This window comes from Molothrus ater, chromosome 9 (genome assembly GCF_012460135.2).
Source record: "Molothrus ater isolate BHLD 08-10-18 breed brown headed cowbird chromosome 9, BPBGC_Mater_1.1, whole genome shotgun sequence".
In the NCBI taxonomy this organism is placed as follows: domain Eukaryota; kingdom Metazoa; phylum Chordata; class Aves; order Passeriformes; family Icteridae; genus Molothrus; species Molothrus ater.
Window position 1 is genome coordinate 4665647 of NC_050486.2, and position 25619 is coordinate 4691265.

The 25619-nt window shown below is 53.5% G+C and overlaps 1 protein-coding gene across 1 annotated transcript in view; it reads left to right on the forward strand.

Annotated features, from left to right (window-relative positions):
- The first annotated feature begins 7143 nt into the window (after positions 1 to 7143).
- TNR (tenascin R) overlaps positions 7144 to 25619 on the forward strand; it is an 83801-nt gene continuing 65325 nt past the window's right edge. Inside the window, 1 exon segment of the mRNA XM_036387662.2 lies at positions 7144 to 7300. The gene's annotated coding sequence lies outside the window, so the exon portion shown is untranslated.

Below are 25619 nucleotides of genomic sequence, written 5' to 3' on the forward strand. Positions count from 1 at the left end.
TGATGGAAATTCCAGTACCTGTGTGCTGGTTCCTTGCAGGACAAGCATCCCCTTCATGCTCTCCAGCTGGGCAGAACCACTGAGCTGCTGGCAAAGGAGATATTTGGGGTGGTGACCCATCCCAAATAAATGGATTTTGGGATTTTGACTCCTGCCTTGCCCTCACTGCTCCTGGGATCAGTTTTATCCAAACTGCAAAGTGGTAAAATCTTGCCTCCATGCCAACCCCACATGTGTGCTGGTTCCTGCAGGAAGTGGGTGTGCAGGAGTGAGCCTGGAGAGGCACATGGAGCACTGGGGATGGGCCCAAACTGCTGGCAAAGGCACAATGGCATGGCCTTACCCCAAGGCAGAGACATGGGATTAAGGTTCCTTCCTTTGTACAGCTCTGGAGCTGCCAGAGTTTCATTTCAATACCAGATTTAAGGTCTGAACATGGGTTTAAATTATTTCACTACATCCCTGTGACATCTAAAAAGCCTCGTGCATGGCAATAGCAGCGCTGAAGGGCATTTTTGCACTTTAAAAAACCCCAGGAATCTGTAATGTCCTGATGGTGCTGAGGTGTGCTGCAGTCCCCACCAGAGCTGGGAACCTGCCTGTGCCCCACAGGCCTGCAGGAGGAGGAGGAGGAGGGAGAGGATCCCAGCACGTCCAGTGCAGTGTGTCCCAGGCATGGAGCACCCCCAGGCTCTCATGGGGAGGAGGTAGGAGACAATTTGGGGTGGGAGGGGACTTGGCCTGTCCTGCACAGGGGCAGGGAGGCTGTCCCTGCTGGGCTGCACCAAAGCAGTGATTGTGCCAAGAGCACACAGTGCTTGTTTGCCATAAGAAATCAGGATTTAAAATCCTTGCATTTAGCCAGGGACTAACATCTCCTGTGTATCCATTTCCCCCATGGCTCTTTTCAAAGCTGTTTGCCTGCCTGGGGGCCTGCAGAGCCTCCTCTGGTGGGATGCAAAGCCATGGGATTCAATGGCCGGGGGGGGGGTGGGGGGTGTCAGCAGTGCCTCTTGGGAGGCAGGAATTTGGGTGAAAGCTTCCAAAAGAAGGGTCCAAGGAGCTTCAGCACCACTTGTTTTCAGCCCACAGAGGCTGTTTGCCTCTTGCCTGTGCTTTTAAGAGCTATTTTTTCTGCTGATAGAGATGGTCTGCATGTCTGGGTGAGAAAGCAAAGGCTCATCACAGGGATGATGCTTTAATGATGATGAAGTGTTACCATGACCCCAAACAGGCAAAGAGGGACAAAAGCCAGATTGGAGCCACCTGCCATGGGCTCCAGGCATTTCTGAGCATCCAAGGCCTTGCTGCTGTGGGCAGTGGGACAGAGGGGTGAAGACAATGTCCCAAAGCTCCCAGAGTGTTTTAGAAAGCTGGGAACTGTTGTGCTTGCCAGGCTAAATGTGTCTGGGCTTAGATAAACCCTATTTTTGGCTTGGCCCTGAGAGCAGGGGGAGATTTTCAGCTTGCTTTGTATGGAAGAACCTCAGTTTACCAAAGGAAGGAGATGCTCTATCCAATGGATCTGCTCTCATCCCTGCCTGCAGCCTGTCTCCATCCTGCTGAGCCAAGGAAGCCACTGGTGGCTTCCCCAGCCAATCTTTTAAGGCTGGGGGTGACAGCCCCATGGCAGAGCCATCAGGGGCAATCTCTGCCCCACAGCCCTGCCAGCCTGGCCACAGCTCCCTCTGGGCTCCAAGAGGAACCCTCAGAAGGGAGAGCCCCTGCAGGGTGACAGCTCTGTCCCCTCTCTCCATGTGGCTGGGCACCAAACATCTCAAACACAACGGAGAGGTGGTTGGGAATGTGTCTGAGCACAGACTGGCAATAGAACAACTGTTAAGTGCAGGGAGACACAGCTGATGCTGGGGAGGAGCAGAGAAATTGCTGCCAGCAGCAGCCTGAAGCCCAAGGATGGGGCAGGGCTTTGCAGTCACTTACCCCAACCTCAGTGATGCCCCATGGGTCTCTGTCTTCTCCTGGGCATGCTCAAGGAGGGGCTGGAGACAGAGAAAGGTGGACAAGACCAGCACCTAATGCCAGGAGCTGCCCCTCAAGGATCAATGTGTCTCCATGCTCTCAGCATCAAAGCTGGGCCTGTCTTTAACATGCAAAACCAAAGAATCCATCTGGTTTCTTGTGTGCTCCTGGTGATCCCTGAGCACAGGTCTATAGGATGTTTTCTGAAAAGCCTCCTCTCTTCATGGGTGTTACATATACAGGCATGTTGGCTACACACACCTGCTGCAGCAGCTGGGCTCCCCATCCATGCTGTTCCATAATATTGATGTTTATTCACATGTAAAACATTGGAAACTGCTTGGTCACTACAAGACAAACTTCCCCTGGCTGCACAGCAAAGGTGTTTGCTTCTCCCCACAAGGCCAAAGCTGGACACAGCCTCAGGGGCAGCACAGGTTGGAGCTGCCATCACTTCACCCACCTGAGTTTGCCTGCATTTCCCACCACTGGAGCATCTCAAGGTCTTTCTCCTCTCCTTTGGAAACACAACCTGCCCTGAAGGAGCTCTTTGCAGTGCACTGGGGAGTGGCTTTCCCAGCCCATCCCCAGGAGGATTGAAGCCCTGGTGCTATGGACTAACACAGCACCTGAGCTGCCTTGCCATCAAGCTCACATCAGTTTTGTGGGACAGTTTTTTGGCTGTTACCATTCTCCACACCCTTGCCAGTGCTCACATTCTATGACAGCAGATAATCTGGAGGCTTTGATTGAAGGGTTTATTGCTCTCGTGATCACAGTCAAACCTTTTTTAATATCACTTTAGTTTATATCACAGTGTGCTGCTCCCTCTTATTACAGCCCCTGTGCATCCTGCAAGCTCCTGCTGCCAGCCCCCCATGGCCCCTTATTCTGAGCCAGGGCCCTGAGCACCCATCCATGGCTTCAGGTATCTCCCCAGAGCTCCAAACTTCCACCCTGGAAACTCAAGAATCCACAGAGAGCCCTAAGAACTTCCTCCCACCATAACCCCCATCCACCCGAGGTCCCCAAATATCTCCACAGCCTTGAGCATCCCCTTCGTGGGGTTCCAAGGGGCTGCAGTGCCTGGTCCCCAAATCTGCCCAAGGTCCCCAAATATCTCCACAGCCTTGAGCATCCCCTCTATAGGATTCCAAGGGGCTGCAGTGCCTGGTCCCCAAATCTGCCCAAGGTCCCCAAATATCTCCACAGCCTTGAGCATCCCCTCTATAGGATTCCAAGGGGCTGCAGTGCCTGGTCCCCAAATCTGCCCAAGGTCCCCAAATATCTCCACAGCCTTGAGCATCCCCTCTATAGGATTCCAAGGGGCTGCAGTGCCTGGTCCCCAAATCTGCCCAAGGTCCCCAAATATCTCCACAGCCTTGAGCATCCCCTCCGTGGGGTTCCAAGGGGCTGCAGTGCCTGGGATGCTGCCCTGCCCAGACCGAGCCCTGCGGGCTGGAGACCTCTCTGGGACTATTCAGCCTTCCTGAGGGGAAGGCGGTGCCTGTCCTTGTCTATAATTGAAATAGATGGAATCGGGACGGATCAACATCTAATTCCTCGCCTGGGTGAGTGGAGACATATGTTTAATGTTGTGGTAATTGGGGCTGGGAGCCGCGCTCGGTTCCTGTGTGCGCTGCCGGGGGGCGGCCCCGCTCCGCACACGCTGCCCCTCACAAGAGCTGCTCCCCGGCGCTGCGCTCCCAGCGTCCCTCCCAGAAGGAAGAACAGCCATCTCCCGAACTTCTTCTGCACAATTCCCATTGCCACGCACCTCCAGGGAAGCGGCAAGGATGCTGAAGCCCAGGGAAGTGGGCGGGCGCTGGCTGCAGATCTGTTTCCACACAAGTTTTTTTTTTTGAGGGATGGAATGAGAGGGGAGCAGCAGGAGGGGAGGGATGGGAAGAGCAGCGTTTCACTGCTGGGCATCCCCCCAGGACTGCACAGGGAAGGGATCCTGCGGCTTTCAGGCCAGTCCAGCGGGTCTCATTCACTGGAGAGTGCTTTTCCTGTCACTGGAGTGATGGAAACCCCTGAGGCTCAATCCCCACTGGCATCAGCAAGGCAGGCTTGTGAAACATGAGGGGGCCTGTGCTGTGTGGGTGATTATTGCCCAGAGTCCCAAAGTGAGCATGAACAAAACAGAGAGAAAAGGGATTTGAAATGATCTCCCAAACAACTTTTCTAAATTAAAGTCTCTAGTTCTTCCCAGCATGGCCCCCAGGGACCCCTTCAGGCCATCCATGCCTCATGCAAACCACATGCTCTTCCCTCCAGAGACCATTCCTTGGAAAACTTCTTGTGTTGGCTACAAAACAAGCTGGTGTCCCATTTTGGGGTGCACTTTGCTCTGAAGTACATTTAAGAGCAAGGGGTTTTGTCTATCTCTCCTCAGCATCATAGGTTTCATTAAGGACCCTCAAGCAGGGTTGACAGCTTTGGGCTCTGCTTGACCCTGCTTTTCCCTTGCAAAAAGGAATAACCTTCACAGGAATTGGAGCACATGGAGCCAGGCACCCTGCTCTGAGGGACTTGACTGAGAAACTCCTTAGTGTGTGGTCACACTCAGAACGGGTGAGTTGTGGGGACATTGCCCTTGACTTTGACTTGCAGGCTCGTTGTTGTGGCTGGGCAGTGACTCCTCCCGCTGGAGAAAGCCAGGAGGGCCTGATCAGCTATTCCAGCTTACATATGGCTCCTTGGGCTTTTTTCCATCAGTGTGGTCCAAGGAAGGTGATTTTGGTCATGCTGGTACATCTGTAAAGCCAAAGCTGAAATACCTCATTTCCAACTTTTGCATGATAGTGATGCCTCAGGCTTTAGCTTTTATGTTTTTCAGAGTCTGTGCTGCTTTAGTGTGTAGTTCTGAGCTTCATATGAGGGGATGGTGAGCTCTCTTCAGAGAGTAGGGAGGCAAAACAATTTCTTCTCTTGCTGGGGACCAAGGACAACCACCCAAAATTCAGGCCCAAGAGCACAAACAACATGGCCTGAAGAGAGAAAAACAAGGGGGATGAGACTTCATAACCTAAAGCTATTAGACAATTAACTCCAATAGACAATTAACAATTAAAGCTATTAGACAATTAATTCCAATATGCAAATGGACCAGAACTTACAAAAGTGAGAGACCCTGTGACCAGTTGTGCATTTTGTGACCATTTAGGTTCATCTTGGGTGTAGCCCTGGCTGGGCTCTTGTGCTGCATCCATTGAGGCCTTTGAATAAATCCCTGCTTTATTCTTTAGCTCTGTTCTAGGTCAGCCTTCTCAAGGCATCAATAGTCTGCAAAGTTCCAGTCCCACCTCAGTGGTGGCACTCATGGCGTAGCTCAGCCAGATCTAGTTATCTCCAGTGTCTGAGACCATCCCCAAATCCCTGCTGGCCTCCTCAGGGTGGTGGGTTTCACTCTGTGCAGGATGCCTGTGGGCAGGCACAGGACTCCCCACACGTCCACGTGTGCAGAGCTGAACAGCTCATCACTTACCTACAGAGCTGAACAGCTCATCACTATTAATGGCCTTTATACTTCTCATTGAGCTTCCCTTTTATGGAGGTAGGAGGTAAATTAGGTCATTTACCCAAAGCAATGTGGGAAAATTGGGACACGAAATTGTACCTGAGGAGTCATGGACCATTTAGGACCACCTTGTTCCTGTGACTGTAAAAGGTCTGTTTTAACATACCAGGACAGAGTCTCTAACCTGAGGAAGTAGCTTGCCAAGAAACCTATCCAAGTTTTGTGCAGAATCAGGTGGAATTGCTCTTCTCAACTTCAGTTCACCAGCTCAGCTGTGAAAAAATACCTTCTACTGTCAACAGTGCTACTCATTGTTGAGCAAAAAGCTTTTGGAGGCTCATTGCTTTCAATATTCAGGCAGGTTATGATGCTAAAAGGAATTAGAGTGCTCCAAATATGCTGTGGCTACCTGCTCCCTTCTCCCCAGGCAGCTCTGTTCCCCTGTCCTGTCACGTACAACTGATACCCCAACCTTCCAGCCGGGTAACAACCTTCCCCCCTAATGTTAATTAAACTCTGGGGGGCTGGGGGGTGTCAGAACCCAGAGTTGTGGGTACTATCCACACCTCTTCTGTGTTATTACAGAACTCCAGAATGGTTTGGGTTGGAAGGGACTTTAAAGACCATCTCATTCCACCCCAAGAAGACCAGGCTGCTCCAAGCTCCATCCAACCTGGCTTTGAACGCTTCCAGGGGTGGGGCAGCCATAGCCTCTGTGAGCACCCTGTGCCAAGGCCTCAGCACCCTCACAGGGAAGAATTTCTTCCTAATATCCTATCTATATCCTAATATCTCCCATTCCTCCATCTCCTGTCACTCCATGCCCCTGTCCAAAGCCCTCTCTTTGGAGCCCCTACAGCCACTGGAAGGGGCTCTGAGGTCTCCCTGGAGCCTTCTCTTCTCCAGGCTGACCAAGCCAGCTCTGCCAGCCTTCCCTCACAGCAGACCTATCCCAGCCTTCCGACCATGCCTGTGCCTGTATTTGCACCCAGACCCCCAGCAAGGCTGAGAGGTCAAACTCAGTTGGCTCTCACTTTGTTTGCACCCCGTTTTACCCCTTTTCTCCTCTCTCCCTCCCGTTCTCTCACACGGCTGTGCCCCGAGCACCCTCCTATTTTCTAAGTCAAATGGGAGGAAGAGGATGGCTACTAGGAAGAAGCAGATTGAGAAGGAGAGTCGAGCAGATCCCAGGGGATCGAATTCGCATTCGTATGGGGATAGTTTTTCTGAGTCAGGGGTTATTTGGGCGAGTCAAAAGTTTAGTGCAGTTAGGAGGATGCTTAGGGTCAGTGATAGGGCCAGTATGAATAGGATTATGTTTATTACTCTTCTCTGGGTTTAAACCAGATTCTAAGGATTGGAAGTCGATTGTAATTAATACACTAGAAGAGTAAGATCCTATATAAAGAGGGGGTGCGGGGGCCCGGCGGGCGGTGGGAGGGCTGCGGCGGCGGTGCCGCCCGGCTGTGCGGGTGGGATTTTCCTGCCTGCCGCCTCTGCCCGCTAGGCGGCTGCGAGCGTGCGGGAGAGCCCGGAGCGGGGAGCGGAGAGCAGGGGAGAGCCAGGAAAAAAAACGGGGGGCGGGGGGGGGGGGGGACCAAGCTGCTGAAATTTAAGGAGAGGACGGAGCGGCAGCGAGGCAGTGCCGGGGTCGCTGCTCTCGGCCGCAGCAGCCACAGGGGCTGCGGTGCCAGCGAGGGCGCCAGGCCGAGCCCGGGCACCCGCGGAGCGGGGCCGCCCCACGCGCATCCCGGCGGCAGCAGCAGGAGCTGGCCCGGCTCGGCCCGGCCCGGCCCGGTGAGTGTGCTCAGCACCGCGGACAGCTCCGCGCTCCGCCTTCGCGTTCCGCGCTCCGAGCTCCGCGTTCCGCGCTCCGGGCTTCGTGCCCCGGCTCCGCACTCCGCGGCGCTGAGTTCCGTGTCACGGCTCCGAGCTCCGTGTCTGTCACGGCTCCGAGCTCCGTGTCACGGCTCCGAGCTCCGTGTCGCGGCTCCGAGCTCCGTGTCGCGGCTCCGAGCTCCGAGCTCCGTGTCGCGGCTCCGCGCCGCTCTGCCCCGCGCTCCGCGGGCACAGCTCAGAGCTCTCCGCGCTCCGCTGCCCCAGCCGCGCCCGGCCCCGGCTGCCCGTGCTCTTTGCCGTGTGTGTTGCCCCTCTCCATCCCTCGACCGGGAGTTGAGCGCGGAGGGAAGCGGCGGAGGGCAGAGCCGCGATTCCCCCGCCGCGCCGCGGCGTCTGCGGTTGTTGGTTGTTGAGGGTCTGTTGGTTGTTTTTGGGGGGTGGCAAAGGCTGCCTGCACTTTCTGCAAGTTCCTTTTGTGGCTGGAATGAGATGGAAGAAATTTGGCTCTCGGCACCTGCGTCATACGGAGACAGTTCGTGGGCGGAGGAGGCTCCTTGCTGCATCCTTGCAGGCAGCGCTGGGGGGCTCGTTCACACCCTCTCCCCGCCAATGCCAGGCTCCATCTCTCCTTCCCAGCCCGCTCCCTCCCTTCTGCCCACGACTCCCACTCCCCGCGGGGGCAGCAGCATCCCCAACTCCGGGAGCCGGGAACGAACCCGAGCAGCCTCTCCATCCCTCCCGCCTGCGCCTGGATGCTGTCGGCGAACGCGAAGCCCACCCAGGCTCTGCTGAGCCTTAGCCCCGGCTTTCTGCTTCAATTCACCAAAGTTTGAACGCGGCTTTTGCCTGCTCAAGCAGCAAGGCTGCCTTTCCATAGGAGAGCTGACCCCTGGAAGAGGAGAGAGCTTTGGGCTGAAGGATGCTGTTCCCTAAACCTGGGCACAGCTGCGACTTTTAAAGGCAGGAAGCGGAGCCTGCTTGGCCAGGTCACGGCTGGCGGAGGGGAGGGTGGAGCACCTGGAGGAAGGGACGGCGAGGGCGTGTCTGAGGAACGCATTAATTAGGCGAGCTTCATTAGCAGTCACCTGCTGCGGCTTCTGACAGAATCCATCCAGCCGGAGAGGCGGAGAAGGCTGAGCCCAGTGCGGGGACCCTTTCTGGAGCGGCAGGGGGCTCGATGGAAGGAACATCCCTGTGTCCTGCCGTCCTGGCTGGAAATGGGGAGCACCTCGCCTCTTTAAGTTCCTGCCTGTGTATGGGCTGGAGCTGAGAGCAGACATCTCCCGCGGTGAGGGCTCAGGGAAGGGTCAGATTCGGGCATTGCTTTCTGCCCCTGCATCCCCGTGGGACTTGTGTCTGCAGGCAGGGAAACTGAGGAACGGGCAAGAGGAGGAGGCTTGGCAGGCAGGCAGGAGGCTCAGAGGGGCTTTTCCTGCACCCCCGGAGGAGCATGAGCCTGGCTGTGTCCTTGAATCTCAGGTGCTCACAGCAGTGAGCCGCGAATGCCCGGGTTTGTAGGGGAGGCCGGGTGGAGGAGAGCACCGCCAGTCCCACCGGGTCCTGCTCCCCCCCAGGGCATCTGAGATCTGAGAGGTGGTGTCTGCTCGGGAGCTGGGCTTCTCCTGCAGCCACAGGGCAGAGATGGGCCCTGGGGGGGATGGATCCATCTCTAGGACCACAGAGCCAGGGAAAGCCCTGCTGGGGCTCATGGTGCTGGTGCTGGGTTTGGCTGTGAGGCCTGGCAAACAAGGATGAAGACACAGACTGTTTCTGGGCTGAGCTTGAGGTTTCCCCTGGGCTCCCGTGTTCGTGGGGCTGTTTGTGGGGTGCAGAGCCCTGCTCTGCCCTGCACCCCAAAGCTGCTCCCAGGACTCGTCAGGTGGATTTGAGCATCAGCAAGGTGAAGCTGCAGGGACAGTTTGTCACCATGGATCTCTTGCTGTTCTCCTGATGGTGGTGCTCCAAGCTCCCCAATCCCCCTAAAACAGCTCAAAACTGTGTTGAGAAGTGGAAACCAATCCTGTGGGAGCCCTTCCCTGACACAGCTGCAGCTCTGACCCCTTCACCCATGGCTCCTGGGGCGTAACAGGCGCCCAAACCTGCTGGGCTGGGGGGCTGCAGCTCCTGCCCTGGCACAGGGTGTCCGTGGGGTTCCCAGCCCTCTCCTTGCTGCTGTTCATCTTGCCAGAGCCCGTAGCAAAGGCAATAAAACCCAAGAAAAAGGCTAATTAACAACTACAAGCATGTAGGGTGTAAAGTAGATGTTTAACCTTATTATATAAACAAACATAAAGGAGACATAAATTAGGCAGGGGAAGAAGTCAATTCATTGATGGAACTGCCCAGGCAGAAGAGATAAAGGCAGCAGGAGGCAGCTGAGGGACGGGGACACGATGCAGCCAGAGCCTGGAATCCTCTCGCCTGTTAATTGTGCCACTAATGAGAAACAAAATGTCAATGGCCTTAGATCCTGCTCCATCCCTAAGGTGGTCCCAGCCAGGGGAGCAGCATCCCACAGCCAGGTCAAAATCCCAGAGAGGGTGAAATCTGGGCCTGCTGGGTGCTCCCAGCTGTGTCTCAGCCCAGTTTCTGGCTGGGGTCATGGGTGGTGGCTGCTCAGTGCATGGCAGTAAGTGCTGGAAGCTCAGGCTCTCTGCACCCCCTGTTTGACAGCACCATTGGTTCCTGCTCTTCCCCCACCCACCCCACTGCTCCAGAAATAACATAGGGAAATCAGAAGGGATGGGGATAGGATGTGAAAAAAAATATATAGAAAATAGAGGCAGGTTCAGCAGGTGTCATTTGTCTGTCTCGTGTTCTGGAAGGGGTTTTCCCCTCATCAGTCTCATAACTCACAAGGCAGGTCTGGTCTCCCTTACAGATGTGCCTGAAATGAGCCCTGGGATGCCCAGCACCATCTCAGCTGACTCTCAGTTCAAGATTTTCCCTGTTGGCTGCCACAGCCCCAAGGGGAGGTGCTTCAGCTGGGTTCCATGGGCATTGAGAGGGCATCTCCCCTCCATCATCTCTGCCTCACCTGGCCAGAGGAATGTCACTGAGCAATATTTCCCACTGGGAATATTCAAAGGAACATCCTTCCTTGGCAAAATCTCAGCACCAAATATCCCATCCTCAGGCTGAGACCCCTCTCCTCCTGTACTTTCCTCTTTCCCCCAGCTTGTTGTCTTCATCCCAGAGCTGGATTTAATTTTCCCTTTATAATTAGCCATCACAATTTCTCCCAGCAGCTCCTTGATGAGCCCCAGGTAATTGTTTGGTTCTTTCCCTCCTCCCCCCCTCTTTTATTTTCCTTGATACTTTTAAATGTCAAAGCCTGGTATTTCCATAATTCCCATCCCCAGGGCAGGAACCTTGGCAAGGTGCAGGCAGCAAAGCTGAATCCTGGCTCCCAGCAGCTGCTTTCAGTAAAACACAGTGCTTCTAACCAGCCACCATGGAGAGCTTGTCCTGCTGGCACATGAGCAGCTGGGATGGCAGAGACTGGGAGAAGATGAGCAGGTGGGGGATCAGAGCTGTGGGATGTCCCATCTTCTCCCCCTCCTGTGTGGCGTTTGGTGCTCTGGGGGTGGTCGCTGCCAGATTGACTGGTGGGATGCTAAATTCTCCCCTCGTGCTCCCTGGGGTGGCTGGGGTTTAGGAAGGGGTCTGGGTTCCCCCAAAATCACCAGAAAAAGGGCAGTAGAAGGTCCCTGCTGAGGTCCCTTTTCCTAGGAGGTCTGGTGAGCAGAGATCTTCATCCAAACATTTTCCTGCTGAGCTGTTTGGTTTTGTGGGCAGCTTGACCCAGGACATGTTAGAAACCATCCCAGCTCCAACCCCAGGCCTCCCTGCCTCTCTCTCTCTCAGCTTTGTTGCTAAATAAACCTTTTGGGGAGGGATTTGTGCTCCCCATCTCTTTCCTCGAGGTGGATGGAGCTCCAGCAGCTCACCAAGGGGAAGATGAGATCTGGAGCCTGTTGCCAGGGTGTGGTGGTGTGGATCATTGCTGGAGACATCATCCAGGGGTGTTTAACTGGCACCTGGGTGGGTGTGGGATGTTCCTTTGGGCCAGCCAGAAATCCCTCTGCTGCTGGAGATCACAAATCCCGCACACTTTGGGGAAATGAAATGCCTGTAGCTGCTCCAAGTGTAGGAAAGTCCTTTGGTAGTGGCTGCTCTCCTGAAGGATGGGTTGGCAGAGGTGAGGGATTTGCTCTCTCCTTCCCCTCCGCTCATGAGAGCCATCACAGGAGGGAGAAATCAATTCAGCTCTCTGTCCTTCATCCCCAGGGCAGCTCCCTCCTCTTTCCCCACTCCTTTGGGGAGAATGTCCCACTTGAGGGCACTCAGGGCTGGGGTGCAGCTGGAGGGGGCCTGGCAGCAGAACTGCTCCACTGGGTGCTGATATCCCTCTGAAGTGCAGAAACCCTCCCTGGTGGAAGGAAGAAGCCTTGCCCTGCCCTCCTGGCATCCTGGGACCCAGTGTGGCCATGTCCCAGGGGAAAGCTGCTCTGTTTGCATCAGAGCTGCTGTCATTGCTGTGCCTTGGCCTGGCCTGCCTGGATTTGGGGATTGATTGCCCACTCAATACTGATGCATTTGGGCTGCTGGCAGTGGGAGGAGGCCCTGGGGGATGGCTGTGCCCACCAAGCCAGCATGGGAAAGGCTGGGCTTGGCTCTCCTCTCATGGCTGGCACGGGAGGTGACCCTTAGCCCTGCTCACACCCTGCTGGAGCAGGATGGAGGAGCTGCAGGAGGAGCAGGGCATGCCCTGGCTCACACAGTGGTCCCCGTGCTGGGTCTCCATCCCCATCGTGTTCCTAGAGCTTCATCCCCATGAAGGAGATATTTCCTAGGGAAGCCCTTGAGCTGTTTCCCTGATGGCTCCTTGGTTTTGGCTGAAATCATGTTAGTCAGCAGAAATCACCAAAAACGTGGATTCCTAAAGTGCGATGTTTATTTTCCTCCTTTTTTTGGGTGGACGAGTCCTCGAATCCCCGTGGGGTTTTGCAGCCTCGCTTGGCTGATCACCACCTTCGGGAATAGGTCCCGTCGATGGATGGAGCCCATCCGTGTCCCTGCTGAATCAGACGGGGACAAGCAGGGAGCTTTGCCCGAGGCCATTCTGGCTGCTCCCACTGCAGGCGGCTCCGCTCCCTGCGGAGAGAGCGTGGTCGGTAATTAAAATGCAGATTGATTTGATTCGATCTGCTCGCTGTCCCTTGGGCAAGCCAGGGACACGTTTGTCGTGGGAGATCGGTGTCCTGCCAGCCCCTCACCTACAGCGCGCTCTGCTCACAGAGAGACTTAAAAGAAAATCCCTTTGCAAAGCATCAGCATTAAACTCGTCTTTAATTACGCAGTTAATTTATTGCGTAGCACTAGCAACAATGTAAACCAGGCGAACGGCTGCGAGATAGCACGCCGAGAATTGCCTCGTTTGGTAAATAGTTTTGACCTAAGTAATTGTTTCCTGCAAGGGGGAGGATGCTGGGAGCACCCTGGGGGCTTTTCTGGCCGCAGGAGGGATGAGCTGGTGGTGTAATTCCTCATTAATCACTCGGTGTGACATGCACCCATCACCCCGGCACAACCCCGGGCTCCCCGCAGGTGCTTTCAGTGCAGCTGCCCTCGGAAACCACTGGCAGCACACCCGGGCACAGGTTGGTTGGTTTTCCTTTGGGATGTTTCGTTTTTTATTCTTTTCCTCTCCAATTTTAACCCGTCTGCCTGTCATGCTATTAGGGCAGCATCCCCTTTTGCCAGCCGTGCTTAATGAGGACCAATTGCAGCGATGAAGGTGCGGGGCTCTGCCCCGCTGGGTGCTGCTGGCAGGGGCTGATGCTGCTCCAGCGTCCCTGCTACCTGACGCTGGTGGCACTGCTGCCCGCACCCCAAAGTCCTCCAGCTGCCTCATTTTCTGTAGGAAACCTGCTTTAGACGGAGCTGCTCCATTTGTGTTCCTCCCCTTGTGCTCCTCTCCAGCTCATCCCGCTCGCCCTCCTCCCCCGGCTCCATCCCCGCTGCCCCCGGCCCTCCCCGGCTCCATCCCCGCTGCCCCCGGCCCTCCCCGGCTCCATCCCCGCTGCCCCCGGCCCTCCCCGGCTCCATCCCCGCTGCCCCCGGCCCTCCCCGGCTCCATCCCAGCCCTCCCCGGCTTTCCCCACTCGCTCTCCCTCGCTCCGAGCTTTTGTTCGCCCCTGGGCTTCATTTAAAAGCGCCATTGATGCCATTGGGCGCTGATATGAACAGAGTCTCTCTCCGGCTCTCCAGATGGGCACCTCAGCTCAATCCACGTCCTGTTCTCCACTGGGGAATGACAATGAACTCGGGCGGCACTGAGAGACGGAGAAAGGGCTGCTCTGTGCTCCGGGAGACAGCCCTGTCCCCGGGGCCAAAATAACTCCACTTTTGTTTTATTTATCAACTCCGGGGGGACGGGCTGTGAGTGGCATACAGATGTTGCCACAGCTGGCTCTGCCTGGGACCGGTCCCAGTGTGGAGCAGGGGATGCTCTGCAGTGTCTGTGCCTCGGCATCCCCTGGAGGGTGTTTTAAAATAAAACCCAGGGCATCTCTATGGCCAAGGGGGCTCCAGCTCCAGTACCCTGACCCTCAGCTGGCCTGGCACCCCAGTGAAGCTCACACAGAGCCTGGGCCAGCTCAGCTTCTGCTCAGCAGCTCCAGAGCTGGCAACAGGCAAGGAAAGTCCTTCTTCATGGTGTGTGTGCACACACCAAATGAAACGCCAGGTGATGGAAGCTGAAGTGATTTTCTCCTGCTCCCTCCCCTCACCAACGCAGGCTCCCTGCCTCCCTGCCTCCCTCCCTCCCTCCCTCTCTCCTCTCTGCTCTCCCACGAGTGAATTGGATTAGTCACCTTCTTAATTAACTGTGCTGGTGTGAGCTCTATTAGGTATTAAATGTTTGTCACAATCCAATTTAAGAAATCCATCCAGCAGGGCAGGGTTAGGAGGCACTGGGTGGCTGCAGCTCTCTCTCTGGGGCTGGGGCACTGGGGGGACTGGGGGTGTAACCCCACCCTCGGCTTCTGGGTACCCCAGAGGCTTCTTTGCCCTTGGGAAAGGTCATCCCAGCCCTCTCAGCACGGGATAGGCACAAAGCTGGCACGCCAGGGAGAGGCAGAAGTGTCCCCACAGCAGCCCCAACCCCCTGAGATGAAAATCAGGCTGGAGCTGGGTGTGAATCCCTGCTGCAGCTGTGCTCCAGGGGCCCTGGCTGGCAGCAGCAGTGGGGCTGGGCTGGGGGAGCCCAGCCCTTTGGGGGGCTTTGGGCTGCCCTGCTGAGCCCTGCAGGATGCTGTGGGGGTGGTGGCATCAGCATCCCCAGCAGCCAGGGCAGGGCTCCTTTTGAATGAGGGCCCACACTGGCAATGAATGAGCTTTAGCTCCTGCTGTAGAGCCAGCCCAGCTCCTGAGAGGGGGCACAGCTCATCCTCCTGCAGCCCCAGCATGGCCCAGGGCCCTCTCCAGGGTGGGAGGTGTCCCAGGCTCCCCAGCTCATCCTGTGCCTTCATCACTTCTCAGCTCTTTCATCTTTTCCTCTCTTAGACAGCTCCTAATCCATAACAAACTTTCACCTCTCATCTTAGTTCCCTTAATAGCCTCTGCAGAAGGACTTTATTAAAGCCTGGTGGAAACTCTGAATTCATTACAGCTCCTTATGCTCCACCACACCTGCTTTGCTGCTTCCCTGGGCTCAGGGCTCTGGTGCTTTATATGGGCCCTGTGGAGCACTTGGGATTGTTTTTCCCAGCCCAGATTATTATTTATAATTTTTATGTCTCTGTTAATGATGTCTCATTCATTATTTATTATTTTAATTGAATTTGTTTTCTCCCTGCACTAAATGGTGAGGCTCACTGGCCTCCTGTATGTTTTGCCACAGAGGAGATGAAGCACTGACTGGACAGGGGGGCAAAGCATCATTTTGCACAGTAAATTCTGTGCCGTTCAGCATTTTGGGTCTAAAAAAAGCCTCTTGAGTGAATCCTGTAGGTACCAGGAGTCTCAGCACGGGTCACACACCTCATTCATGAATCCCATGCATTCCAGGAGGGGAGACCACCATGGGGAGCACCACATTTGCAGCAGTGGCAAAATCTCTAATCCCTTTAAATTCCTCTCCATCGATTGTGGCTTTACAGCTGAATCACTCACTCAGAGGCACAGGAGCTCCCCCATGGGCAGTGCACTGACAGCCTGGGGCCCTCCAGCAGCACAGCAGGCTGCCCCTCACTGCTGTCCCTTCCCTGCATCCCTGATTTCCAGCCTGAAATGGGGATGTTTGCCCAGCCCCAGGCAGGAGGAGCGGGATGCAGGGGCTGAAGGGCTGGGGCACAGCTGGGAGGGTTTGTCCTCCGTGGGGGCAGCCTGGGAGAGGCCAGGGGCATTTGCAGGTTCCTCATGTCACACACGATCCTCAGGTGTCACATCTTCCATGCAGCCCTGCCTCCCCCCTGAGGGGGATGGAGGGGTTTGGAGGTTATTGATTCCCCAGAGCAAGGAACCTGCTGCTCTGGAGGGCTTTTTCTTCCCAGCAATCAATGGAAATGTGTTTATCATTTGACCTGGACAAGTGTTTTAGTGATGCAAACAAAGCTGGGGATGGAGATGGGGGGAGAACAGATAAGGAGGGTTGGGAGAGAGAGGAGAGGCAGTCATGGGAAGGAGCCAGAGCAGATGAGCAGTGTTGAGATAAGGAGCAGTCCTGCCTTTCCCTGCTCAGGAGAGCAGGAACGGGGCAGGCACCCACCCTGAGCTCTGCATGGCCCTGTCAGGGGCTGGTGGGCAGGGGGACATCCCTGCCTGCCCCAGTGCCCTGTCTCCATCCAGGCAACTCCTCAGAGAGCAGAAAGTTGATTTCCTTAAATTAGCAAGAGTGCAGGCAGGAGGAGGAGTGAGGGGGGCAGGTTTCCATAGAAATGGGAGGTGGAACAGGCACTGTGAGCCCTGGCAGGGGTGATGCTCTGCCCTGCCCCTCACTCCCAAGGGAGGGCTTCTCCCTGCAGTTTTCAGTGTATTAATTCAGGCAAAAATTAATCTCTTTGTGATGGAGGTGATTATTCCTCATGCTTTGGTAGATTATTTCTTCTTCCTCCATAGTTTGATTTATGCTGTAAGATCCTCAGGAATGACAAGAGGCAAATGCCCAGCCTCAAAACATTGGGTTGGCAATGAGAGCAGGCAGTGGGCTTGGAAAAAGGAGCAGTTTCAAATGTCAGGGGAGTTGGTGTGATGAGGATGTGGTTAACAGAGGGCAGCCAGGCCAGCAGGTTAATGTGCCTACCCTTTGCAGAATGAACCAGGGGACATTTAATGACTCTAAAGAGCAAGGGCTAGGGTTTACATCTGCTCTTTAAAAAGCCTGTTAAATCCCAGGCAATCTCTCACTCATCATACCCCAGCCTCAGCCCTTGTATCCTCCTGGGCAGGAGCAGAGCTGCCTTTCACTCCAGCCTTGCATGTCCCAGTCACATCCTGGTGTAAGTGCAGGAGAAACCCTCCTGGGGCTAAAATTAAACTGGGGTGAAAATTCCTGAGGGATCCCACGAGGGCGGAGCAAGATGCAGCTGGGAAAAGCAGATTTCCAACACCACTGATGGGGACAGTGCATCAGCAGCACCAGGAGCATCACGAGGGAGCTGGGGAAGGTGCATGTCCCCCTTGAGCTGGGACAGCAGCACTCCTCCCTGCCCAGGGCCGGGCAGAGATGGAGCTGGTGGTGCTCCAGGGAGAATAAAGCATTGTGCTGGCTTTGCAGGCAGCTGCAGGAGGGATGTGAGTGCTGTCCCTGCATCCCGCACGTCTGGGTGCTGCTCACTCCTGCCCAGCTCCCTCCTGTGCAGCCTGCCTGGCTGGGGGGGATTTCAGGAGCAAATCAGCAGCCCATGGGTGAGGATCCTTGCATTTGCAAGCCTGGCCCTGCCCCAGGGATGTGCTCTTCTCCCACAGGCAGCAGGGTTTGAGGCAGGGTGATGCTGAGTGCAGTCAGGGCTCAGGCTGCAGAGCTCCCTGCCCTCCTCTCCCCACAGTGCTGGTCTGAAGCCATCCAGCCCTGGCTGGACCCCCAGGTACCCCCATGCTGGGGAAGGATCCCACCACACCCTGTAGGACAGAAGGGACCCCCCAAACCACACACAGGCAGTGCTGGCACCCCCATCACTCCCCACACAGCCCATGTCACCTGGCCCTGATGGCTTCTTGATGAAGCCACTGCCTGCCATGAGGTGGGTGGGTGTGACCCTGCTCACAGGGGTCTCAGGTTGAGGGAAGAGACGAGGATCTGACTCCATGTTTCAGAAGGATTTATTTATTATTTTATGATATATATTACATTAAAACTATACTAAAAGAATAGAAGAAAGGATTTCATCAGAAGGCTGGCTAAGAATAGAATCAGAAGGAATGATAACAAAGGCTCTGTCTCGGACTCTCTGTCCGAGCCAGCTGGGCTGTGATTGGCCATTAATTAGAAACAACGACATGAGACCAATCCCAGATGCACCTGTTGCATTCCACAGCAGCAGATAACCATTGGTTACATTTTATTCCTGAGGCCTCTCAGCTTCTCAGGAGGAAAAATCCTAAGGAAAGGATTTTTCATAAAAGATGAAAAATGCGACAGGTTGGCACTGGCAGCTTTAGTTGCCAAGCCTGCAGGAGTTTGGGTCCCACAGCCCCAGGGGCAGGCAGAGCTCTGGTTGAGTTTTGGCAGGTAGCCTGGCACCCCCAGCCCCTGGGACAGTCCTGCATCCTCCCAGTGTGGGATCCAGGGTGTGTGGACTGAACATCATTTCTGAGCAATCCTGAGGTGTTTCCCCAACCTAGCAAGAAAAGAAAAGAAAAGAACAAGAGGCAGCAGAGAGGTGGGGCAGGCAGCACATCCCTCTGCTCCTGCTTCTGCCAGGGGCCCTGCAGAGCTGGCCCAGAGGAGCTGCTGAGTTTCAGCCCAGCATGGGCTCCCTTCCTCCTAAAATAAGTGTATTTGGGGGATGCCACACCACAGAAAACAGCAGGCTTCATCATTTACCTGTTCAGGGCCAACACTGGGCTCACATTAAACAGGACTCCAACAGACTTAAATCTCTGGAATACAAATTGACCCCAAGCTGGGGATACTTTCTTCAAAATTATTTTCCCTTTCAAGTCCTTTTTGCCCATGAATGTGTGCACCTCTCTACCCAAACTGGGGAAAAATCTCAGGTTTTTTTTAGGGAAAGGCACTGGCTGCAGCCACATCAGTTGCTCTGTGTACCTGGCCCCAGCCATAAATCACAGTCCCAGAGGGAACCTGCCTCCCCAACCCCAGGCAATTAGTATTTGCCTCTCATCCCCATGTCCCAGGGTCCTTTATCCCCACTAATCTTTTATCCTCTCTTGTTATCCCCTTTGGTGTCTAATCCTCTCTCAAATCCCACTAAGCTGCTCATGTGGCTGTGCCCAGACCCAGGGATGAGCCCTGCATCTCAGGCTGGGATGTTTTGGGATGCTCTAGACTCTCACCTGTAACTCAGGAGGGACCACCAGCCAGCCTCATGAGGCTAAAAATTAAACTGGGCTGAAAAATCAGGTTTTTGGGGGTATTTCCTCCTGAATCCTGCAGACAGCTGTAGAAATACATTCCTCCCTTGGGCCTGATAAAAATATTCACTCCAGATGAGAGAGGCACCAGTGCAGTTAATTGCTGGCTTGGGCTGCACACTGAGGGCTCAGTGGGTGACACCCCAATATTATGAGCAGGGAAAGGGAACTTCTTGCCTTGCTGCATCTCCTGCAGGGCTTTGCAGAGGGGAAAGCTCCCCCCTGCTCCCCCTTGGAGCTGTTCTGTCCTAGCCCTGGGTTCGCCACGGCAGTGGCACTGCAAACTCCTGACACTGCTGGGTACCAGCCTTCCCCACCATCACCCACAGGAACCTGCATCCTTTCTTCTCCTTTCCCTTTTTCCTCGTGGTCACTTGGAAATAAATTATTTAATGCGAAGATGGGGGGGGGGGAAACGAGCCAGAATCATCCATTCATGATGTATTTGTGGTGTATTTGATATGGAAAGTGTCCCATGATGTCCCCATCACAGGCAGCAGCGCTCACCGCCCTGTGAATCACCCGATAATGACTGTATTTTCATTCCCTGGCCTTCCTCCCTGCACCCCACAGCTCATCCCTGCTAGGGGCATTGTGATCGCCCCTAATGACAGTGCTGCAGCTGAATGCCAACATCCCCGTGTCCCTGTGGCTGGCACCGCGGCAGAGCTGTACCCGCAGCTGAAGCCACTCTGAGTGAGCGACCCTGGGGCTGGTGGCTCCAGAATTGTTCCCTGGGCGCCTCAGGACCATGGGGGTGACAGGAGATGTCCCCTGGTGTGGGAATGTTCCTCATTCGGGGTCACCACGTGTGGGATTTGCAGGCAACCCCAACAAGGGAAGAGATGAGGATCTTGACTCCATGTTTCAGAAGGCAGGTTTATTGTTTTATGATATATATTATATTAAATGATGATAATATACATAATATATATAATATATAACATATAACATATAATATATATTTTATATATATTATATATGTTATATAATATATATTATATATTATATATAATATAATATATATTATAATATATAATATATAATGTATCTTATATTTATATATTATATATATTATATATATAATATATATTATATATATTATATAATCTATATTATATATATTATTATATATATAATATGTAATATATATTTTTTATATTAAATGATGATAATAAAGAAAATGATATACTAAAACGATACTCAAAGAATAGAAGAAAGGATTTCTTCAGAAGGCTAGCAAGGAAAGGAATAGAAAAGAATGATAATAAAATCTTGTGACTGACCCGAGTCTCAACACAGCTGGGCTGTGATTGGCTATTAATTAGAAACAATCACATGGACCAATCCCAGATGCACCTGTTGCATTCCACAGCAGCAGATAACCATTGGTTACATTTCATTTCTGAGGCCTCCCAGCTTCTCAGGAGAAAAGATCCTAACAAGAGGATTTTTCATAAAATGTGTCTGTGACACCCTGGGAGTTGTGGTGGCCCCAAAAAGGCTCAGTGGGGTTTTCCCATGCCAGGCAAAGCCAGCAGGCAGGGCAGGGATGCTGCAATTGGGGTTTCTTTGGGCAGGAGGATGCTGCCTGAGCCTTTTCTGCAGCAAGAAGCAAAAGACAGCTCCCAACATAGCAAATTAATTGAGATCTCCTTTGGAAGTGCTTGTTGTGGCATGAGGTGCTGCTGCTGGTGAGATCCCTCTGTAAGAGGTGGAATGTGTAGGGAGGTGAGAAGAAGCAGAGGGAAGGGTGACATTCCCACAATTATGATTCCAGGAGGAGTTAGCAGAGGTACAAACCCAACCCAGCTGCTGAACCCCACAAAAGGGGCCTGTGGGAGGTTCAGGGTGCTCCCCTTGCCCAAAACCCTTCCAGAGCTGCAAATGGCTCCATCCCACCAGGGATGCAGGTGATGGCCATGGGGCCCTCCACGTTTTATGCCACTCTACTGGTCCAGAGGGAAAAGCCAGAGGGTTTTTATACTAAAAAATGGTTTTTTTGAGGATGGAGGTTTGCTGTACTCAGCATGAGGACTCAGCTGGGAGCCCAGGGTTGGGATTAGGGAGGCAGGGAGAAAATGAACCCCTGAAATTTCCCTTATTTGACCCCTTCTTTGGGTTTGCTCAGCACAGATGCAGGTTTTTTTGGCTGAGCTGGCAGCACGTGGCTGGCAGAGGGCCAGTCCCCAGAGCAGCAGCAGCAGCCTGGGGTTTTAGCCTTTCCCTGGGGTGAGCTCAGCCAGCGTCAGCGCTAAAAAAATCCAATGTGACGTGCCAGAGGTGTGAATCAGCAAGAGGAAAATTCCCACCACTTGGGGAGGGAGAGCAGGCACCAAAATTACAGCCTGGACTCTGTGAGGCAGCTTTGAGTGGGGGAGTGGGAATAGGGAGGCCAGGGAAGGCAGGGAGCTGTGGGACCAAGGCAGCCAGGGGGGTGCAGGAATGGGACAATGGGAATGGGAGCTGATGATCCTCCAGGCTGGAATTGCAGCTGGGGAAAGGTGCCAGCCTCAGGACATGTCTGAAATGTGAGTTTGTCCCCAAACCCGGTGTCCTCTGCAGGGTGGAGCATCCCCAGGGGAAAGGATGCAGGAGGTTGGGTGTTTGTCACCTGCAGTTTCTTGATATCTGTACTCAGAGCAAAGTCCAACCCCCAAAATCAGACAAAAAGTGCATCAGGGAGGGGATGCACCCACAGTGTGGGGTGCTGAGCTCCTGCACCTGATGCTCCTTCATCATCTTGCTTTCCAGCTCATCTTGCAGTGTGGGGGAGATGGAGCTGAGGGTGGCTCAGGAGAGAGGGCACAGAGGTGAGGCAGCAGTGGCTCCCTCCTGATGGAGGCCATAACAAGATTGATGTGTGGGCAAAGAGACAGGAAAGGGAGGCAGAGGTTAAGGATATAAATAGGTAAGGCTCTGACCAGGAGCACAAGGTAGAGGCTGGGCAGGAGAGACAGTGAATAAAGCAGTGGGTGCCTGGAGGGCTGGGTAAATGTGCAGGACTCAAAAGAAAAGGCAGGGGGATAAATAAGAAGCAGAATGAGAGCACCAGCAGGAGCTGAAGGTCAGGGAGTGTGGTACCCATGGTGCTGGCCCACTTGGCATCTCTGGAGGGCACAGAAATACAATCAAACCCCAGCATGTCCCAAATGCAGCTCAGTTCCCCCACCAAGCTTTACTTGGCTTCCTATTTTCCCAGCTATCTGCTCAGACATGAATTCTATGCCCTGAGTGGCAAGAGCTGTTTGAAACAAAGCAAGAAGCTCCTGAGTGCTCATTCCTCCCTTAATGGGCCCCTGGCAGGTTGCACTGCTGATGGCATCACCTGGCACCCTGAAAAGATGCTCCAAATTTGTCTGCATGCACACTGCTCCCAGTAACATTCATCATGGGGGGTTCTGCTGGTTTTAGGGTGGAGAAAATGCAGGGGTATCCTGGTGTTGGAAAGCTGGAGAGAGGCAGAGTGAAAAAACAGATCCCCCTCAGGCACAGAGGCATTTTTGGCATCTCCTGGAGGAGCAAATCTCCCCTGCCACAGCTTCTCCATGCCCAGCTCTGCTCTTGGCTTACTCCCCTCTCTCCCTGCCACTGGCTAGGGGATTAAATGCACTTTTTACAGCAGGCCTGGGGTGGGAAAAAATCCCCACCTTGATGATTCATTGCTCTCCCCCACAGCCATCAGGTGTCCACACATCCCACAGGGTCAGATGCTGGTGGGGATCAGGGACAATCCCCTTGCTCAGGACCCTGCTGGGACACCCATGCCCCAAGGACCTGGCAGCAGTCATGCTCCCCTCATCACTGGAGACAAGTTTTTACAACCACTTGGACTAAAAGTAGTTTTTTACAACAGTTTTTACAACTTCTAGAACCACTGAGTTGCAGTTCTGGTGTCTCAAAATAGGCTGTCATTAAAGTGTCAGCATGGCAGGTCCCACTGGTTGTCAATTATTCTTCTTTATTGTATCAGAGGCACACAGTGAAAGGCAAAGAATGAAATCATCTGTGTGATACACTCCTCCTAGAGGTGGCAACTGGACTGTCCTTCACAAGATGCTGATGTCCAAGAAGTGTTGGTGATGTGAATCCTGCCAGCAGTCCCACCCTGAGACCTGAAACTGTGCCCAGCTCATGTAGGGGCCCACAGGGACATTGCAGCACTGTCACTAGCACACCTTCAGTGGAGGAAAATTTTGGGACCTTTCTCCTTCATTGCTCCAGCCTAGGATGCCTCTTGTCCATCCCAAGGCAGGGAGGACCTTGGAGCACCAGCTGGGTGTTGGTGGGACCCAACAATTCCTATGCAGTTATTGAGAACATACTTGAGAAAGTGGGAACAACCAAAAAATAAGCAAGAGAAGAAACATTTGAGGATTTTCTGTTATTCTGAGTCTTCCTGGGGAAAACAGGGAGAGAGGGGGCACCAAACACAGGATTTGCTCACTGCTTCCCTCTCAGTGCTCACCAGTGATACTGCTGGGGATGTTTTCTTTGGAAACACACTGGCATGGGATTTTGCTGCATGAAAAATCATCTCCTGTTGGCTCTCAGTCCTGGAGCAAGCTCTTGTTGGGATGGTTTTATCTGGCTGACACTTGAGGTTTGGGACTTTGGGTTTTCCTTTGGATCTACTGACGCCAAGGCTCTGCTGGGCTTGCTAAAAATAAGAGAGAAATGTTAAAAAGTCACTTCAGCTGACTCCAATCTTATTGTTTTTATTTCTTTTTATTTTTATTTTAAAATTTAAAAAGGGCTCTGTTCAAAAGGCGAAGGACTGGATATTAGGTTAGGTTATTTAGGTTATTTTAATTAATCTGTATCAGCATCCCCTTTATCCCTTAGGACTCTTACACCTGGTCCTGCAACCTCTCCATGGAGTGAGCATGGCCAGGTTTCCTATTTCATCCCATTTCATCCCATTTCATCCTATTTCATCCCATTTCATCCTATTTAATCCCATTTCATCCCACCCCAGGTCCCTGTCACCTGCTTCACCCTCAGGCTGGGATGATTTCTGCTGTGCTTGCTCTGGAGTCTTTGGGGTTTATTGCTATTTTTATTTTGCCCCTGAATTGGGAGAGGGGAAGGGAGGTTTTGGGACTTGTTTTCCATTCAGTTTAATTCATTTTTAATCGGCTGGCAGCAATGATTTGATACAGACAATCTTCCCCAGCTGAGGTTATTCAGGACAGAGCAAGCCTTTCACTTGCCATTATTTAGAGAGGCATTTTATAGAAATACTGTTAGAGAGGTTATTTAACCATATATTTGTTTTCATTGTGTACACAGCTTTTTTTCACGGGCTTCCCAGTATTTAATGCTGAGAGATTTTATTTATTTTTGTCATTTTGTCATTTGGAGGAAATTCAGGCCTGCCAAAGTGCCTGGGATGGATAGCCCAGGAGGCTGCAGTAATCTGTTCAGACCATCTGGGCTCCAGCTCCCAGAGCAGCCTTGATGGGGGCTGGAAAGCTTTAACAAGCCTCAGCCACATCAGCATGGGATTTTTTGAGGGATGGTGATGGAGAGATGCCCTGATGGGGACGGGTTGGCTCCTGTCAGTCCCTGCCATGCAATCCTGCTCCCAGTGCAGCAGCAAGGCTCAGTCCCTGATGGGGCATAATAAGGTTGGAGGTTGGAGCAAAAATTAGATCAGAAGATGGTGCTAGCCCCAAAAAAGGTGAAATTTAAACCATGAAGCAGCTGCATGTTCCAGCAGCCAGGCTCCAGAGCAAAGCTTCCCAGCCAGTGGGGAGCAGTGGGGGCAGAAGGGAGCAAACCCAGCCCCTTGCACAGCTGCTGAGCAAATATTAATTTATTCCTACAGTCAGAGCTGTACATGGGCATTCTCAGGCCAGGCACATGCAGAAAACCACTTGTCAGCAAAGCCCCTGGGGCTGGTGCTTTGCAAGGAAAGAGCAGCAGCAGCTCTTGGCACGTCAGAGATGTCCCCAGCACCGGCAGCACCTGCGTGGGGGTTTCTGTCTCGTGGCAAGGAGCAAAGCTCAGTCTGGAGACACTGAATGATCCCTCAGCTGCTGTAGCACAGCTGTAATTGAGCTGCAGTTAAGGGCTCCCAGGGGCTCTCCCTCCTCAGCCCAGCAGTTTGTGGCATCCCCTTGCAAAGGATGGGTGGGAAAAGCTTTTCTGCCCCAGGCCCCAGCCAGGAGGTGATGGATTGTTGGCAGTCTGCTCTCAGGGAGTGTGGATTCAGGATCAGCCCCTCACAAGGGGCTCTGTGGAAGATGGTGCTGCCTCACTCCAACCCCAGAATCACTCACTGAGCTCGCCAAAAGTTTCCGTCTCGTTGGAGCTGGTGAGAGCCTCTGTGCTCTGCTGCCCATCATAGCTGTGTTTTACAGCGAGGGAACCTGTGTTTTCTTTTCATTTGTAAAGCTCCCAGATGTTCTGGCTCCAGCTGTGCAGCACAAACCTGCTGGCCAGGGCTGACTGAGGGTGTTATTTTAATCCCAGAGTTGTTTTCCACCACGCTCTCTGCTTCCTGCCAGCTCCTCGCTCCTTTTGTTTGGTATAGAACCCAAAGTGCAGGTGGCAGGTCATGGTAGAGAAGCAGCTCCTCCATCTGCTCTCTCAGGTAATCCCAGGCTATGCTTTTTAAGAGGAAAACTGTGGGTATGGATTAAACCCAAAAGCCAGAAGAACCAGTCTCCAT